This window comes from Helianthus annuus, chromosome 10, assembly GCF_002127325.2.
Source record: "Helianthus annuus cultivar XRQ/B chromosome 10, HanXRQr2.0-SUNRISE, whole genome shotgun sequence".
In the NCBI taxonomy this organism is placed as follows: domain Eukaryota; kingdom Viridiplantae; phylum Streptophyta; class Magnoliopsida; order Asterales; family Asteraceae; genus Helianthus; species Helianthus annuus.
Genome location: NC_035442.2, coordinates 4,832,377 through 4,851,806, shown reverse-complemented (window position 1 = coordinate 4,851,806; position 19,430 = coordinate 4,832,377). Strand labels below are relative to the sequence as shown.

The 19,430-nt window shown below is 42.0% G+C and overlaps 1 long non-coding RNA gene across 5 annotated transcripts; it reads right to left on the bottom strand.

Annotated features, from left to right (window-relative positions):
- Nucleotides 1–786: 786 nt before the first annotated feature.
- LOC110883856 lies at nt 787–4,198 on the bottom strand. Of its 5 annotated transcripts, none has more exons than XR_002560741.2 (6): nt 3,683–4,198; nt 3,232–3,600; nt 1,720–1,962; nt 1,567–1,634; nt 1,213–1,378; nt 787–1,055 (listed from the first exon to the last, which is right to left on the bottom strand). It is a non-coding gene; the product is annotated as an uncharacterized LOC110883856 (long non-coding RNA). The 5 variants fall into 5 exon arrangements; XR_002560740.2 differs by having other exon boundaries at nt 1,755–1,962; nt 3,683–4,197; XR_002560743.2 differs by having other exon boundaries at nt 842–1,055; nt 1,213–1,488.
- Between the last annotated feature and the right edge of the window lie 15,232 nt (nt 4,199–19,430).

Sequence of the window (19,430 nt, the reverse complement as noted above, 5' to 3'; positions counted from 1 at the left end):
CGGGACGAGATCTTATATAATCATCTAAACCTATACACAACGTATAGATATCAAGAAAACACCAAATTCACACTCCAAATATTTAGTTACCTTGTATAGGCCTCGTATACGTTGTGTATAGGTATCCTTAAACTTAGTATTTGACACCAAACAGACACTAAGTTTGATGTAACCCTTTACAAGAGAAAAATGTGCAAATAGCCAGCTTGAATGTGTGGATAATTTTTCCTTCCAAAAACCAAACAGAAACACCCTTACAGTGTTACCTCCACGTAGGCCGGAGGGTATGGAGGCGCCACCAGGGCCACCTCATCCCCTATAGCGCCACCCGGCGTCATCGTCCCACACCCACAAAATTAACTAGGGGCGCTATAGGTGGGGTGCCAGCATGGTAACGAGGAGGAAGAAGTGTTCAGGTGGGGCCCACATGCATTTCAATCAATACAATCTTTTTTTATTTATTTTGTTTAATAGGGGGTTTATACCATACCATGCAAGTTAAAGGATGACGTTCGTTATAAAACCCCATGGCTGACGTGGATCCTATGCGACGCAAACGTGTCCTGATAAAGCCCCTAGAGGCTCCATCCCACACCCTCTAGCCTTTTGACCACCAACCTCCATGGTTCACACACTCTCCACAGCTGACGTGACCCAACCCCACCATGCACCTCCACTCAAGTCAAGTCACAACCGTCAACCCTCTAGTCAACTCCAAACCACCACCTTAAAACCTTTTCAAACCCTTTGTTCAAATCATAAAATAATCTTAAAACCTAACAAAAATATCCCAAACTATCAACATATATTGAAAACCAAAAAGGCAAACACAAAACCCCAATTAATACAAACTAGGTTTATACCCACGCTTGCGTTGCAGCGCGCTAAGCCGAATCGTTCACGGTTTGAACATTTTACTTATACGTGACATATTAGAGAATTATAGAAGTACAGTTTTAACATTTACATAATCTTCCGTTTATACGTAGATCACAAAAGTTTTTTACTTCACACGTCCGGGCACCTAGTCTTCTTTGTGTCGCTAATGTCTTCACCTGTATATTTTAGCAAACCGATTAAAGTGAAAGATTCGATGCGACCGCTAGAAAACCCCGACAAGCCAGCAATATTCTCACCGCTACACTATACTTATAAGCTATAATGTTTAAAAAAAAAAAGAAACCAACATTCATAAACCAAACTAAAACTCACCACCAAGAGGATAATCTTGAGCATCAAACTGGCCATCTTTACATTGGTTATAGAAAACGGTGCCAGTGACTGTCGTATCTCCAACCACCATGTCCACCACAAACCGCCCTTAAACCCAGCGTCGAACAACCCCCCCTTCCATCACTAATAAACCATTGGGGCACCCCTAAGCAGAATCATGCGACATTGATTTTATATTTGGTGATACGATTTAACAAATAAGTGTTATGCATTGTGTAAACAGGTGAATTACTATGACCAGTATAACTGTTACCTCTGCACAAGCGACTAAAAGTGAAATTGTGTACTTTGTGAATAATGAACATAAACAAATAAAAAAGATATGTAATTTACCCTTCAAAGAGAGGTGGAAGCAAGCCACGAAAATACAATCCAACCCAACCAAGTCTCATGGCGCGATACTGTGAGGCACAAAGAGGATTAATATTGGGTTTTAATAACAAAATTAGAGATGTTTTAAAGTCACATACATATGGCAAAACATACCATACACTGATCTAATATATTAGATAGAGAACCACCTGCACTTATCTTTGGGAGCATGATTTTGAGAGTTTTATGGTAAGAGAATAGCTGATGCCTCACCCGCACAAAATTAAACATTTTCCGCTCACCGTCCGAGATTGGCTGAATTGCATTGTATTATATCTCAAATGCGTCAAGTCAAAATGAGTAAAAAGGTTTGAAAGTCGTCCAGATCTTATTGTTAATGCTTACAACCTCATGAATCTGTATAGTATACAAAGATTCATATTGTCAAACTCGACTCCATGGGCACACTGTTTAAACCTGAACCCTGTTGTCAGTCAGCCTTTCCCATCCAACTGGCTACCCTCTTAGGCTATGGGGTATGGGGCTTGGGTTGGGGCGTGGGTTGGCTGAAAACGCCCAAGCCACCACCCCGGGGGCTTGGGTTTGGGCGTGGCCCCATTGCCGTGGGTTTGAAGCCGGGCGTGGGGCGGGCTAGTAAGGTGACATGGCGGGCTCTCAATGGCCAAACCAAACTCATGCCCCCAACCCAAGCCCCACCATACCCCATGGGCGTGGGTTTTGGTGGTGGGGGGGCTCCCATTCCATGTGTCAACAAATGCCCAAACCCAAGCCCCCCATACCCCACGGCCTTAAATCATTTTATTCAAATAGTTCAATTATTTTTATAATAATAAGAAAGAACAAAACTATGTTCACCACCCAATACATTTTGACTCGTACAAAAAATTGGCCTATGTAAACTTGAAATCCTGAACCCGTTACCCACCTCACCTGACCCACCCAGAAAAGATTTAACTGTTTAAACCTGAACCCACTTGTCAACCCACTGCAAGTGTCCATTTGGCTATCTCTAAAATATATTTTATTTAAAGATTTATTTTGGTTTTGTTATAACAAAGATAAAATAAAACAAATGTTTGCTACCCAACCCGTTACTCATACAAAATGTGGCCTATTTAAACCCGCACCCGTTTCCCACCCCACCTCACTATCTAAAAAAGATTTCACTGGCTAAATTTGAACCCACTTGGCAGTCAACCTGTATTACCCGTTCATTTGCTACCTCTTAATTCGTTTTGAAAAAAGATTTAGATTGTTCTTGCAACAATAAAAAAGAACCAAAAGATGTTTGCAACCCAACGTGTTTGACTTGCACAGAAAATGGCCTGTTTAAATGTTATTGAGTTTAATCCGTTCTAACATTTTAGATGCATAAAGCCTCTGTAAGTTGCTTCATCGAAACATAACTCAAAATCAAAACACAAACTTGACAAACAAACTTATCAATCCATTCTTGGTGTTAGGGCAGTGGTAAGTGGATCGAGTGTTTTTGTGTATTCTCATTTGTCTAAAAACTTGTTTAAAGAACATTTTAGTTCTCATGAGAGTATGAGACATCCTAATTCCCTAACAAAAAGGTGCTTGTCTAAACACTCGATATGCCTAAATTATTTAAAAAGTTAAAAACTTGCAAAGTTGAAAAACTGAGAAAAAAAGGATGCTTACAGCATAAAGTACTGTCGAAAACTCAGATTCAGTCAAACTCCGATCAGTTGACTCCTTGTTCATGACAAATGCTGTTGAGACCAAAATATAACGCACAATCTCTGTATGTTGTTCATGAAAAATGCTGGAAGCATCATTTTTGTTTCCACATCACACGCAACCAATTCAGAATGTAGAGACCAAACAACAGTGATGCACACTGCACTAAACCATTGAACACAACCAATCGATTGCTTTAGTACCAATTCCACTTACCACTGCCCTAATAAACAATCGAACACCACCGATTGATGATGAACACCGCCCTCTAGATGACACCACAACCTATTGCGTTTGCCGGATGCGTTCCCCTTTTTCATAAACACTAATCTTTGAAGTCCCAAAAAAGACTAACCCGTTAGATATGAATACATGAAACACCCGCTTTGACTATAAAAGAATACATGCATACCTGGTTCAGGAAAGCAGGTTCTCACCGGAGCTAAGCTGACTTCGTCGGAACCCTAAAACATTCAGATCTCTCACCGGCAAAGATCCCGACACCCGTGGTGTCGTCTGTTCATGTTGATCCTGACACCCGTGGTACCGTAACTTTGTCGGACCTTCACCGGAACCCTATCATCTTCTCTACGCCGCTAATCACCACCGGACCCGCACCCTGATTCCGTCACCACCGGAACCGCACCCTGAATCCGACACCACCACACACTGATAATCTCTCTAACCACCACCACACCACCAGTGATAGGCAACGCCGCCGTTCCGGCACACACATGGGACATGGCCAGCTACCTTTCTCTCTCTCTCTCCTTCTTTCTGATCTTTCTCATCGTTCCGGTGTGTGGGGTGTAGTAGGTTTAGGGTTTGATATTGGGTTTCACATCAGACGCGTGGCCTGAATCATTCTCAGACGTGGAGGAGAGGTGTGTCCTCTATTTACTATTGTTCCCTGTATTTACTGTTCATTAAGTTTTCTTATTATCATATAGTAATATCACAAAATGAAGAAAAAAAAAAGGAAGCTCAATTAGTTACTAGAGGATTCATATCCATTCCATCAAATTTTCACCTTAAATTACACTAAAAAACACTGCATTTTCTCTCTCTTTTAATTAAATAATATTCTTTTATACCTTTATCATTACCTTTTTTCTCTCATCCACTCATAATCACTTTCAAAATATTAAAAAATTATAGGGGATGAACGGTGTCTTCTCAAATATACAGATGAACAGTGACATTTTCTTTCTCCTCTACTCACAACCACTTTTTATACTCTTTATATTATAAAAACTTCACTCAAATATTTTAGTGGGTTGAATGTGAATGCTCTAAGCACACAAAATATCTCATATTGTAAATGCACACAAAATACGTTTAGAACGCAAATCTACTTGACAAAAATTAGTTACTAAGCAAACTATTGCAATTGATGACACTTAAATTTTAGATGTTAAGCTTATTTGGTAACGGTGATTGAGGGATCAATATTTGAACGTGGCGCGCTACGAAGAACTTTAGAGGTTAGAATTCGGAGATGGCAATGGGTGTGGGACCGCAATAGTAGGTTTCTAGTTGTGGTGGTGATCTACACGTACACTGTAAGGTGTTGATGGGAGAGAGGGCGTGTTACTTGTGTATTCAGATTTTGTTAATAATAATGGTAATAAAATACCAAGTATATGATAGATAACAATTAAACATATACATTAGCTTATATATATTAGCTTGAGGTTACGTTTTAAATGACACATATAAAAGTTAGCATAGTAATGTAAAAAAGTTTGATCACTGAATTGTTAAATTATAATAATTTTATAAATTAAACCATAAAATCTGTATTCATATATAAATTTATAAACAAATAACCTACAACCACTGTACTAGAGGTTTATTGTAATTTTTTCTATACATGTTACAACTAAATGGTCATCATCATCATCATACCGAGTAAATCTAAGTTATCTAACCAATAGCAAAATTAAGATAGAGTTTGAGAAGGGTAAGATGTAGACATGTTACAACTAAATGGTACAACTCGCATATCTTTCTTAAAAAACCTAACTTTTGTATAAAAGTATCGAACAAATTCAATGACTAAAATTTAGCATACCCATGACCTTTCCAATTTATAGAAGATCTTACAAGTATGACAACAAAAATTAACATAGGCTATCTATAAGTTTACTTTTACTTTTACTTTTTGTGATTTGTTTCAAGTTGGACGTCGAATCGAAGCCATACATCTAGCTTGAGAGGTATGTTAGCGATGTCATTACTAGATAATTGTTATCTCTTTTATATTGACATCTATTATAATTATGAGATATTATATAACTAAATTTTCTTTCTAATTATCATCATTGTATTTTGATTATGTTTCTTTGTAAATATCCCATTGCACCCATTTATGAAGTTGATTAATAATACATAATATCTTACGGATTTTCATTTTTCTATATGGTATACTAGGTTAATGCCCGCGTTAAACGCGGCTTCAACCAAAAACATATTATTTATGTTCAAATTTAATACTATCTAAAAACACATACATTGGAAGACAAAAAAAAAATAAAAAAAAAATAAAAAAATTACTTTGACCAACTGTTCTATAGCACTCAGCTTCTGATTTCAATATCAAGTGGTGCTTTCTATTTTAAGTGTTACTATCTAAAAAAATTACTCTAATTTACCATACAAGATGTACCAGAATCAACAGAATGCTTTCTGACTCCAACTATTTTTGCTTTTCAGTTATTCATCCATTTCATCATCATCTTCGATCTCCTCGATCTTCATCCTCTTTACAGCCTGCGCAGCATCACTGTGAGTCCCACCATTTGCATTCGGGACTTCGATCAGTATATCAGACTTCTGCCCGTTGCAGCATTCACCAATCCACCATTCTTCTCCACCATGTAACTCAAACCATCCCTATTCATGCCTGCATCTATATACACTGTTGTGTTTTCATCAATATCTTCTTTAATCATCATCTTTGATAATTCAGTCATAATCCTCTTTTCCAGCCACCTCCTGATTGGTCGTGCCCCATAGACCTACAAAGTTAAAACATGTCAGCCCAAATGATCATTGCATACAAATGCGTAAACCAATTATAATCAGTCGACAAGATTTTGACGTGTGTATGAAAGGATAATTTGCTGAATGCATACCTTGAATTATGACATAATACTTATAGGAAATACAACAAGAAAAATAAGGAAATACAATAATACACATATCTCTACCAAGAATACACCCAATCAATATTGTAATCAAATATTTTCTCTAATACCCCCCCTCAAGCGAACTGGTGGTGGTCGAATGCCAAGCTGATCACGAAAGAACTCAAATGAAGGTCGAGGGAGAGGCTTAGTGAATATGTCTGCCACTTGGAGCTTGGTAGGAATGAATTTGGTGTGTAGTTTCCCAGATGAAACGAGTTCACGAACAAAGTGATAGTCAATGTCTATGTGCTTAGCACGTTTGTGAGCAACCGGATTTTGACTAAGAAAAACTGCACTAAGATTATCACATAGAAGGGTAGGTCGCCCCGTTGGTAGAGCGTTAAGATCACGTAAAAGATGAGTAATCCATATGATTTCAGAAGCAGTGTTGGCCATTGCACGATACTCCGATTCACAGCTTGAGCGTGAGACAGTTGGTTGTTTTTTAGCACTCCATGAAACTAAATTTCCACCAAGAAATATAGAATAGCCATAGGTCGACCTACGTGTTTCGATGCATCGAGCCCAATCTGCATCAGAATAACCAACAATAGAAGGATCAGTTGGACGAGAGAAAACCAAACCGTGTGATAATGTTCCCTTAACATATCGGAGAATCCTTTTCACCAATTGAAAATGCAAAGTAGTGGGAGCATGTAGAAACTGACTAGCTTGATTAATAGCGTAGGAAAGATCAGGTCTAGTAATCGTGAGATATTGTAGGGCACCAACTAACGAGCGATAGTAGGTGTGACAACCCTCTCAAAACCAGGTATCCGTACGACTTAATTAATTATTAATTATTGCCTAATTACTGTGCTTTACTGAGTTTGCTGATAAACTGCTACTTGATTGTTGGTACTTGTACATATCTGCATCATACTTTGATATTCCTGTCACTACACTACTTAATTGCTGAACCTTAGTGACAAACATGATGCACAAAAGCACAGTAGCACTAAACGGATACACAGTGAACATGCTGATATAGCCAGCATCAGGCAAACACTGCCTCTAAAGGCCTGAATGAGCCAGAATTATTTTACTACACCCATAGTGTGCGTAGGGATACAAGGGTTGTATGATTACGTCTCTAGGAATAAGATATAGAGATTTGGATGTGCCTAAAACATACTTTAAGCACGGAACACAGCACTTTTATCAACACACTAGCTTCTAGCTAATTAATAAAGTGCCAAAATATGAGGAATTATTCCCGACACTTTGCAGAATAAATTGTGTCGCTAAAAATATTATTTATGACGCTTAACGGATATCTTAAGCACTTTAACGGATTACTATCCGACCGAACAACCGGACAATACCCGGAACATAAAAATATTGCCAAAATTAATATTAGTACTTTTCTGAGCCAGTTAGGGTCCCTGATTACCCTAACACCCGCTTTTAATGCACTAAAGCAACTAACGGGGTTAGACCTCGCACTTAACGCACTTAACCAAACTAAACCGTAACTGAACGTTTGGAAACGAACCGAGCACCATTACATCCCAATGGGATCGGCCAACTAGTGGGCCCCGGGAGAGTACACCTTTATAATATTAAATTAGATTACGCGAGGAACGAGGCACATTTTTCTAGAAATAACCACACCTCTCACACACACAAACACACACACTTCACTTTCACTCTCTCTCCCTCCCCCTTGCTCCCTCTCGGCCGTGAGCCACCCCACCCCCACATCCATTGTCGGTTCAAGTCTTGCAAGTTCCAAGCATACTCAAGTGTCGGTGGATACGTACAACGGAGCTCGGAACAAACGGAACGCGAAGGACCTCTACCGTTTGCTATTATCCACGCAGTTTTCGACTAGTTTCTTCCCTAGCCCCGAGCTAGAGGTATAACGTTTAAAACTCATTTTTGGTCATGTCTAAAGTGGTTAAAAGGATATTTGTCGGTTGAATGTCGGTAACCCGCTTAATGGAACTTTAAAGTCTACTAAAACGTGTATATTGTTGGATAAAAGCTCAAAACGCGTGTAAATGTCGTAGTATTTGAACATGTTGATTAAAATGGCCCGATCTATGATGTGGTGGCTCTTATCATCGTTTAACCCGACTTTGTTAAGATCTCGAATTTTGGCATACACTAGATGCCAGCGGTTCAAGGGTTAAAAGGTGAAACTCCACCACACGAGAAACATGAACTTGTATAAAAGTGTTTTAACATGAAAAATAGTATTTAAAACAAGCCGATCTACGTATGTACAAGTGGTATATTCGTAGGACCGGGTGTCGAGAAAATCATGTTTTTTATAAAAATGGATAAAGTGTTAACAAATACGATTTCTATAAACTACAAGTGTAGAAACACTTGTAGAATAAAAGATCCGACAAAATAACAATGTTTACAAAAATAGTCGGGAAGTTGTAAGAAGTGATTTGTTCCAAAAACGAGGTTTTTGCAAGACTAAGCTATGTTATGAATAGATCCACTAAAAATAACGAGATCTACACCGTAGTTTTTGTAAAAACTACAAGTTCATGAAACAACGCGGTTTTACATACTAGTCTTCTATTTGAAGAGTGGAAAAATGACTCGGTTGAATTGACAAATTGTTGAGATGATTTTATAAAAGAAAATGATACGCTTGAAAGCGTGGCCACCTCCAGTTACAGGGGAAACTCTGGCGAAATTTTCTAAAAATCTAACACTTAGAATTATTTACAAGTGTTAGACTACTTTGACATGTTTTCAAAAATATATTTCGCCACAACTTTATTTATAAATAATCGGAGGTGGGATTTTCACAAAACTAAAAGTGATAAATATTTATTCGGTAAATATATTTTGTCACCTCACTGTTTATGATTATTTTGTGAAGATATATAAATATTATTTTTAGAGTAAAAATAATATTTACTAACCTTGTCAAGCCCGAAATAATACAAACGCTTATACGTCGAGAATATAAGATACAACGGTAATTATCATTACCACTTAATCACCAAAACGTAACTTACGCTTTATTCAGAAGTATTCATAAGCGCGTATGTTGTCAATATATTATTTTGGGAAAATATTATGAGAAAAAGGAAATATATTATTTTTGAGAAAAATGAATATATTTTGAAATAAGAAATAAAATATATTAAGTGGGACTTAATAAAATAATATAAGTATACATGTATTTAATTCCCCCATCCTTGGGAAGGAGAATGCGTATCAAATATATATACGAAACGGTTGACTAACTGTTTCCCAAAAATGTAAACTATGAAGCGAAAGCACGGCCATCCGTCTAATAGAATTAGCACATGTAGGTCGTTGCACAGCACCTGGATATTGGATTGCTTGATTTTGTGACGCGTTCACTGTGAGTTCATGTCCCCCTTTTCTCTTAACTGTTTTCAGTTTTATAAACTGCGGGGGTGAAATACATGTTACAATGATTATGGATATGTTATACATGGTATGGTTAGCGTAAGGAGGGTTACTTAGATCATGTGAATGGGTAGGCGGAAACTTGAGGTCATTAATCCTCAGGGTAGGACCGAGGGGCAGGAGCGGTAGATCTATTTGGGTGTAGCGAGCCCAGTCCCAGGTCCAGCAGAACGGACCTTGGGATGACTTTGTTCCCGACGCATAAATTTGCTAGGTTTGAGCCTTCCTACTTGCATTTACACATATCAATGGCCTTGCAAACCATTGGTGATCTCTTTTTCCTTATTTGCTACATACCAGGGTTTTTGATAAAGATAAAGGTTTATTTACTCACTTTCGCATGAACTCGCTCAACATTATTGTTGATTTTTCAACTTACATGTATTTCAGGGAATTAAGGATCTGGCACGGTTTAGCAGGATTTCCCGCTGCATTTAGACTCAGAGTCATCCGGGTTCAAGGCTTATGGCTCTTTCCTGGACAAGCCATAGCCCCTGAACCATGTTTATTTATGTTTGCATTATGGTAGTAGTTGTACTGTTTAAGACAAGTAATGGTTGTTGGGTGTTTACCCATTTAGACAATGTTTGACAATTTTATTTTCAATGGATGACTTTGCATGATTTTAAATTCATATAGCTTGTTATGGTTAAGCTATGGTATTAAGAAGTCACACCAAATTAACCACGCTTCCGCAAAGCCAGGGTGTGACAGCTTGGTATCAGAGCTCTGATCATAGCGAACTAGGGTTCATTTTGAGTCTAGACTATGATCACTAGGGCTCTCACGAAAATGTTTTTCTGCATACCACTTAAGTCCAGATCCAAAACTTTTTATAAACAAATGTTGAGCATATTTTATTATTTTTAGGCTCAGTCTGGGAGGCTGAGGCTCGGTCTGAGAGACTGAGGCTCGGTCTGGGAGGCCGAGGCTCGATCTAACGGATCGAGGTAGTTGTCTAGTGGGACTAGGGAGTCAGTCTGGGAGGCTGGGAAATGTTTGCTAGTGGGACTAGGGAGTCAGTCTGGGAGGCTGGGAAAAGTTGGCTAGTGGGACTAGGAAGAACAGTCTGGGAGGCTGGGAGGCTAGTGGGACTAGGAGGAATATGTGATTATTATGTGGTAACTTGTGTGATTACCTGATTTGCTGATATTTGTGCATACTTGTGATTGTAATACAGACTCATGGACACCTCAGATACTGGAGACTCGGACACTACTGGACCCCGACCCATGGAGTCAGACGAGATTATGTCATCAGAGCACGAGGTGCACACCTCGGATTATACTAGTACAGACGACGACGACTTTCAGCCGTTCGCACTACCTGACGGCGTCGATGAGCCCATCGTTGGTGGTCCTGCTGCGGATCTTCCTCTCGCTGTGATTCCCGCCCCGATTCCTCTTGCATCCTACCCAGCTTATGAGCTTATGCTTGATGCCGAGGCTGGTGGCGATATTGATCTTTTCGATGATGAGCTATACGAGGACGAGGTTCCTGACCCAGCTCTTTTGCCCGCTGGCGGTCTTTTGATGATCGCCGGTGCTCCTGTCGGAGACTCGCCTGTTCATTCTCCAGCCCCAGACTCCTTTGAGTCTGTGGCATCTGCTCCATCACATGTGGCGAGCACGCAGCTTTTCGTTCATGACTCGGATCCTGACCAGGCGTCATCTGCCGCCCCTATGCCGAGCTTTGTTTTTGAGCATGACGATATCGAGGATTCTGACCCTGTATTTCCCCCTGGATTCGATCCAGACCGTGATATTGAGTTCGTTCATATGGACCAGCCTGTAGAGGACCCCGTTGACCCCGCCGACCCTTTTGATCCTATCGATCCGGACTTTGACTTCGATATGGCGTTTGTCGATCCCGAGCCTGCAGTAGCTCCAGAGCAGGCCGCTGCTTTCGATCCCGCACATGAGCATGGTTTGGCGCATGCTGATGTTCCTGTTGATCCTATTTTGGCGGGTCAGCCACTTGGCGATTTTCCTGTTGATGATATACTTTTGTTAGATGCTGACCATGTTGTTGATCCTCTTGTTGACCCTCCGATCGCTGACGTTCCAGTTGACCCTCATGTCGATCATATTGATCCTGTTGTTGCTCACGTTGATCCTGTTTTAGCTCCTGTTGATCCCTTACCTATTGAGCCCGAGCATGCTCTGTTTGCAGAGCACATGGATCCCCCTGACGAGGAGGCTCAGCACGGTTGGATACCGGCTGACGAGGATGTTCCGCCGCTTCCTCCTCACCGCACTGATGCTCACCATCCTGAGTTCTCGTTTCAGATTCCTTCATTCATACCTCCAGCGGGGCCTGGAGAGGGCTCTTCCGCCCATCCATTTGGCCATGTACCGATGCCATTACCTGTCATGCCTCAGATATCTCCTGTTTCAGCATCCACTCCATCTTTTCCTGTTATGCCTTTTGGCACTGTCAGCGAGCCTTCTTTCTGGTCTTCGCTACCCGTTATGCCACCCGTTGATCCACCTCATATGGGGCATACCCTAGAGGACCTATTGATGTCATTTGTTCTTCAGCATGATTCCCATTCTCAGCGTTTGCAGGAGCTCGAGAGAGCTCAGATGCCTCCTTATTCATGTCATGGTCCGTCATCCTCATCTGCTCAGCCATTTCGGTCTTTTCCTCCTGACATTGCTGCTCGACTTTCGATCCTAGAGCAGCAGATTGCATCCGTGATCCGCACCCAGCAGGCCCTGGAGGAGGACTGGCTTCTCTTTCGCCGCTTGCATTATCCTCTTTTTCCCCCTCCTCCACCACCACCACCCGTCTAGAGCTTATCGACGTTACCAGGGTAGACACCGGTGAGACAGCCGCGATTGTTATGCACAGCTTTTGAAGACCATTTGACTACACAGATTTTTGTTGATACATGTGATGTATTGATTGTATGTAACACTGATATGATGTATTTTGTACAGGGGTGATGTAACCCCTATGTGATTGATGGATGTACTAACACACTTACTATGCTTATGGTCTTGATATATATGCAATCGCCGCATTCTCATCATATCTGATTTACTTGATTGATTATTTTTGTGTTGGGACATGGGATGTTGGACATGGGATGTTGGACATGGGGATGTTGTGTGTGATATATTGATAACATGAGATGTTATATGCTATTACTATCACTATATACGTATGATTTCTATGGCCTAATCGACGTACGCATCTTTAGAAAATGGCACCAAGACGTCAACCGCAGCCGATGCCCACTACTCCTGAAGAACTGCAAGAAGTCATTGCTGCCGCGATTGCTCAGTATGCTGCCTCGCAAGAAGGACCAAGCGGAAGCAACACGAACATCAACGGCAACCAGAATCCCCCTCATGGTAACCCTAAGTCTTTAAGACGTACCATGGTCTAATTGGATTCCTGTAGCAATTGCTAATGTAGTTCCTATATTGAAACGAATGTGCAGGGTGCACCTTCAAGCAGTTTCTGGACTGTAAGCCCACAAACTTCGACGGCACGGGTGGTGCTGTTGCCTTCGTTCGTTGGGCAGAGAAGACTGATTCCACCATCCGTATGAGCAAATGTGCGATCGACCAGCAGGTCACTTACATTTCAGGGCTGTTTCTAGATGGAGCCCTATCTTGGTGGAACCTTCAAGTGCAAACTCTAGGCGAAGCTGCCGCCTACGCCCTGTCTTGGGCCGAATTGAAAGAGCTTATGCGAAAGAAGTACTGCTCTCGCGCGGAGATTCAAAAGCTTGAGACCGAGTTTTGGCACCTAAAGATGGAAGGGTCGAAGATAGCGGAATATGTTCAGAGATTCCACGATCTGTCTCACGTGGTACCTTATATGGTTACGCCCGAGTTTAAAAGGGTTGAGCGCTTCATCTGGGGATTGGCTCCTCAGATAATCAGTATGGTGACTTCTTCCAAACCCGCAACCATCACAGAAGCCATTGATCTGAGTGTGGCTTTAACTGAAGAAGCGATTCGGTTAAACAAGTTCGATGAGATTGAACCCAGGAAAAAGGAGACTCACGTGGAGTCCTCTGGTGGTAGCAAGCGGAAGTTTTCGAGTTTCAAGCAAAGCACCGGGACGGTGGTTAAGAAGGGAGAATCGAATGCACCAGCTCAAGATTCGGTTGGTGGTAGAAAGAAGAGCAGGGGATACATGGGTGCACAGCCCAAGTGCAACTCATGTCAAAAACATCACTCCGGTCGTTGTGGGTTGAAAGTTTGTGAAGCATGTGGAAAGGTTGGCCACCTGAAGGAGACTTGTTGGGCAAATGCTGGCCGGGGAGGTCAGGGAGGAAATGGAAATAGAAACAACCGTGGTGGTGCTGGGAACCGCCCACAAGGAAATCAGGGTGGAGATGGAAACCGTGCTAACCAAGCAGGCACCGTGAACCGAAACCAGGGAAACCACCAAGCTGGGAACAATGGTGGATACGGGCAGAGGCCCGGATGTTTTAATTGTGGAGATCAAGGGCACTTCAAGAGGAACTGCCCGGAATTGAACCAAGCTCGTGGAAGAGTTTTCAACATGGAGGCCAGGGAAGCGCGCCAGGATCCCAATGTTGTTACTGGTACGTTCCCTGTAAACCAACGCTATGCGTCTGTTTTGTTTGATACTGGTGCCGATTATAGCTTCGTATCGCTAGAATTTAAGAACATGCTTGGTTTAGCCGCTAGTAAGTTAGATATTCCTTATTCGATCGAGCTAGCAAATGGGAAGTTAGTAGAAGCCAATGAAGTGATTAGAGGTTGCGTAATCGAGTTAGGAGAGCGCGAGTTTGCTCTCGATCTACTACCAGTCCAGTTGGGAAGCTTCGACGTGGTAGTAGGGATGGATTGGTTAGCGAATAACCAAGCAGAGATTGTTTGTCGCGAGAAGATTATCCGTATTCCGACCGACGATGGTGAGACCATTGTTGTTCATGGAGAGAAGCGTGAGACGCCGTTGCGGATTATTAGCTGTCTGAAAGCAAGGAAGTGTTTAAAGAAAGGGTGTGTTGCTTTTCTAGCACACATTGTGGATAAAAAGGCTGCTGAGCCGAAGATCGAAGACATCCCTGTCGTAAGGGAGTATCCGGAAGTCTTTCCAGAAGACTTGCCTGGCTTGCCGCCTCAGAGGCAAGTGGAGTTTCGCATCGACTTAGTTCCAGGCGCCGCGCCTGTGGCTAAGGCACCTTATAGACTTGCCCCGTCTGAGATGCAAGAGCTATCAACGCAACTTCAAGAGTTGTTAGATAAGGGTTTTATTCGACCAAGCTTCTCGCCTTGGGGAGCTCCAGTTTTGTTTGTCAAGAAGAAGGATGGTAGTTTCCGTATGTGCATTGACTACAGAGAATTGAACAAGCTGACGATCAAGAATAGGTATCCTTTGCCAAGGATTGATGATCTGTTTGACCAACTTCAAGGTTCAAGTTTCTACTCCAAGATCGATCTTCGATCTGGATATCATCAGCTTCGGATACAGGAGGAAAGTATCCCGAAGACAGCCTTCAGAACTCGTTATGGGCACTACGAGTTCCTTGTCATGCCGTTTGGTTTAACAAACGCACCTGCAGTGTTCATGGATTTGATGAACCGAGTTTGTAAGCCGTACCTGGATAAGTTCGTGATTGTGTTCATCGACGACATCTTGATCTACTCAAGGTCGAAGGCAGAGCACGAGCAACACCTCAGAGCTATCTTAGAGCTACTGAAGAAGGAGCAGTTGTATGCCAAATTTTCTAAGTGTGAGTTTTGGCTGAGAGACGTGCAATTCCTTGGGCACGTGGTAAATGAAAGTGGAATTCATGTGGATCCAACCAAGATCGAGGCGATCAAGAATTGGGAAGCGCCAAAGACGCCAACCGAGATCCGGCAATTCTTGGGTTTGGCTGGTTATTATCGAAGATTTATTGAGGATTTCTCAAAGATCGCTCAGCCATTGACGCTCCTCACGCAAAAGGATAAAAAGTTTGATTGGGGAATCAAACAGGATGAAGCATTTCAGTTGTTGAAGGATAAGCTTTGCAACGCGCCAATCTTAGCTCTACCGGAAGGTACCGACGATTTTGTGGTATACTGCGACGCTTCGCGTCAAGGATTGGGTTGTGTGTTGATGCAACGTCAAAAGGTTATCGCCTACGCATCACGCCAACTGAAAGTGCACGAAAAGAACTATACCACGCATGATTTGGAGCTAGGCGCAGTGGTTTTTGCTTTGAAGATTTGGAGACACTACCTTTACGGGACAAAGTGTACGATCTTTACAGATCACAAAAGCCTCCAGCATATATTCAACCAGAAGGAGTTGAATATGAGGCAAAGGCGATGGGTTGAGCTGTTGAACGATTACGACTGCGAGATCAAGTATCATCCGGGGAAGGCGAATGTGGTCGCCGATGCCCTAAGTCGCAAGGAGAGAATCAAGCCCATAAGGGTTAGGGCTATGGAAATGATTATCCAAACCGATCTTTCCTCACGCATTCGAGCAGCGCAAAAAGAAGCTCTCGAGGAGGGAAACCTTGAGAAAGAATATCTCCGTGGGATGGAGAAGATATTGGTTCCAAACAAGGAAGGAACGTTATGTTTTGAGAAAAGGATTTGGGTTCCTTTGTTTGGTGATTTAAGAGAGGTTATTTTTGATGAAGCTCACAAGTCACGGTACTCTATCCACCCGGGAGCGGATAAGATGTACCAAGATCTTAAGGATTATTATTGGTGGCCTAGGATGAAAGGCGATGTTGCTATTTATGTGAGCCAATGTTTGACTTGCGCTAAGGTTAAGGCGGAATACCAGAAGCCTTCGGGACTTCTGCAGCAACCAAAAATTCCCCAATGGAAGTGGGAAGAAATATCCATGGATTTCATTACGAAGTTGCCAAGAACGCCTAAGGGCCATGACACTATCTGGGTGATAGTGGATCGCTTGACGAAGTCAGCACACTTCTTGCCTATCCGCGAAAAGGATCATACAAGCAAATTGGCGGAAATTTACATGAGAGAGATTGTCACTCGCCATGGAGTACCTCTCTCGATTATTTCTGATAGAGATGGAAGGTTCGTATCGAGGATATGGCAATCCTTCCAGGAAGCTTTTGGCTCGAAGCTGAATATGAGCACCGCGTTTCACCCGCAGACCGACGGCCAAAGTGAGCGGACGATTCAGACATTGGAAGACATGCTGAGAGCATGTGTGATGGATTTAGGCGGTAGCTGGGATAAGCATTTACCCCTGGTTGAGTTTTCATACAACAACAGCTACCACACCAGTATTGGTGCCGCGCCATTCGAAGCTTTATATGGGCGCAAGTGCAGGTCGCCGCTCTGTTGGTCTGACGCAGGTGATAGACAATTGGTAGGTCCCGATGTAGTTCAGGAAACTACAGATAAGATCGCGCAAATCCGAGATCGCATTAGCGCGGCTCGTGATCTCCAGAAGACCTATGCAGATCTGAAAAGGAAACCTCAAGAGTTCGAGGTTGGGGATATGGTTTTGTTGAAGGTATCACCCTGGAAGGGTGTAGCACGCTTTGGGAAGCGTGGGAAGTTGAATCCACGCTACATTGGTCCTTTCAAGGTTTTGGAAAGAATTGGAACAGTAGCATACAAGTTGGATCTACCTGCCGAGCTGAATAACGTTCACGATACATTTCATGTATCCAATCTAAAGAGGAGTCCAACTCAAGTTAACGTTGCCATTCCTACCGACGAGATTCATATTGATGACACGCTCCACTTCGTTGAAGAACCTGTTGAGGTCACAGATTGGAAAGTTAACAAGACCCGCCGGAGCAGTGTCAAGCTCGTCAAAGTTCGCTGGAATGCTAGACATGGTCCTGAATTCACCTGGGAGCGTGAAGACCGAATGAAAGAGAAATACCCCCACCTGTTTCCTAAGAACCCTGCTTCTTCAAGCAGAACCTAAATTTCGGGACGAAATTTATTTAACGGGGGGAGAATGTGACAACCCTCTCAAAACCAGGTATCCGTACGACTTAATTAATTATTAATTATTGCCTAATTACTGTGCTTTACTGAGTTTGCTGATAAACTGCTACTTGATTGTTGGTACTTGTACATATCTGCATCATACTTTGATATTCCTGTCACTACACTACTTAATTGCTGAACCTTAGTGACAAACATGATGCACAAAAGCACAGTAGCACTAAACGGATACACAGTGAACATGCTGATATAGCCAGCATCAGGCAAACACTGCCTCTAAAGGCCTGAATGAGCCAGAATTATTTTACTACACCCATAGTGTGCGTAGGGATACAAGGGTTGTATGATTACGTCTCTAGGAATAAGATATAGAGATTTGGATGTGCCTAAAACATACTTTAAGCACGGAACACAGCACTTTTATCAACACACTAGCTTCTAGCTAATTAATAAAGTGCCAAAATATGAGGAATTATTCCCGACACTTTGCAGAATAAATTGTGTCGCTAAAAATATTATTTATGACGCTTAACGGATATCTTAAGCACTTTAACGGATTACTATCCGACCGAACAACCGGACAATACCCGGAACATAAAAATATTGCCAAAATTAATATTAGTACTTTTCTGAGCCAGTTAGGGTCCCTGATTACCCTAACACCCGCTTTTAATGCACTAAAGCAACTAACGGGGTTAGACCTCGCACTTAACGCACTTAACCAAACTAAACCGTAACTGAACGTTTGGAAACGAACCGAGCACCATTACATCCCAATGGGATCGGCCAACTAGTGGGCCCCGGGAGAGTACACCTTTATAATATTAAATTAGATTACGCGAGGAACGAGGCACATTTTTCTAGAAATAACCACACCTCTCACACACACAAACACACACACTTCACTTTCACTCTCTCTCCCTCCCCCTTGCTCCCTCTCGGCCGTGAGCCACCCCACCCCCACATCCATTGTCGGTTCAAGTCTTGCAAGTTCCAAGCATACTCAAGTGTCGGTGGATACGTACAACGGAGCTCGGAACAAACGGAACGCGAAGGACCTCTACCGTTTGCTATTATCCACGCAGTTTTCGACTAGTTTCTTCCCTAGCCCCGAGCTAGAGGTATAACGTTTAAAACTCATTTTTGGTCATGTCTAAAGTGGTTAAAAGGATATTTGTCGGTTGAATGCCGGTAACCCGCTTAATGGAACTTTAAAGTCTACTAAAACGTGTATATTGTTGGATAAAAGCTCAAAACGCGTGTAAATGTCGTAGTATTTGAACATGTTGATTAAAATGGCCCGATCTATGATGTGGTGGCTCTTATCATCGTTTAACCCGACTTTGTTAAGATCTCGAATTTTGGCATACACTAGATGCCAGCGGTTCAAGGGTTAAAAGGTGAAACTCCACCACACGAGAAACATGAACTTGTATAAAAGTGTTTTAACATGAAAAATAGTATTTAAAACAAGCCGATCTACGTATGTACAAGTGGTATATTCGTAGGACCGGGTGTCGAGAAAATCATGTTTTTATAAAAATGGATAAAGTGTTAACAAATACGATTTCTATAAACTACAAGTGTAGAAACACTTGTAGAATAAAAGATCCGACAAAATAACAATGTTTACAAAAATAGT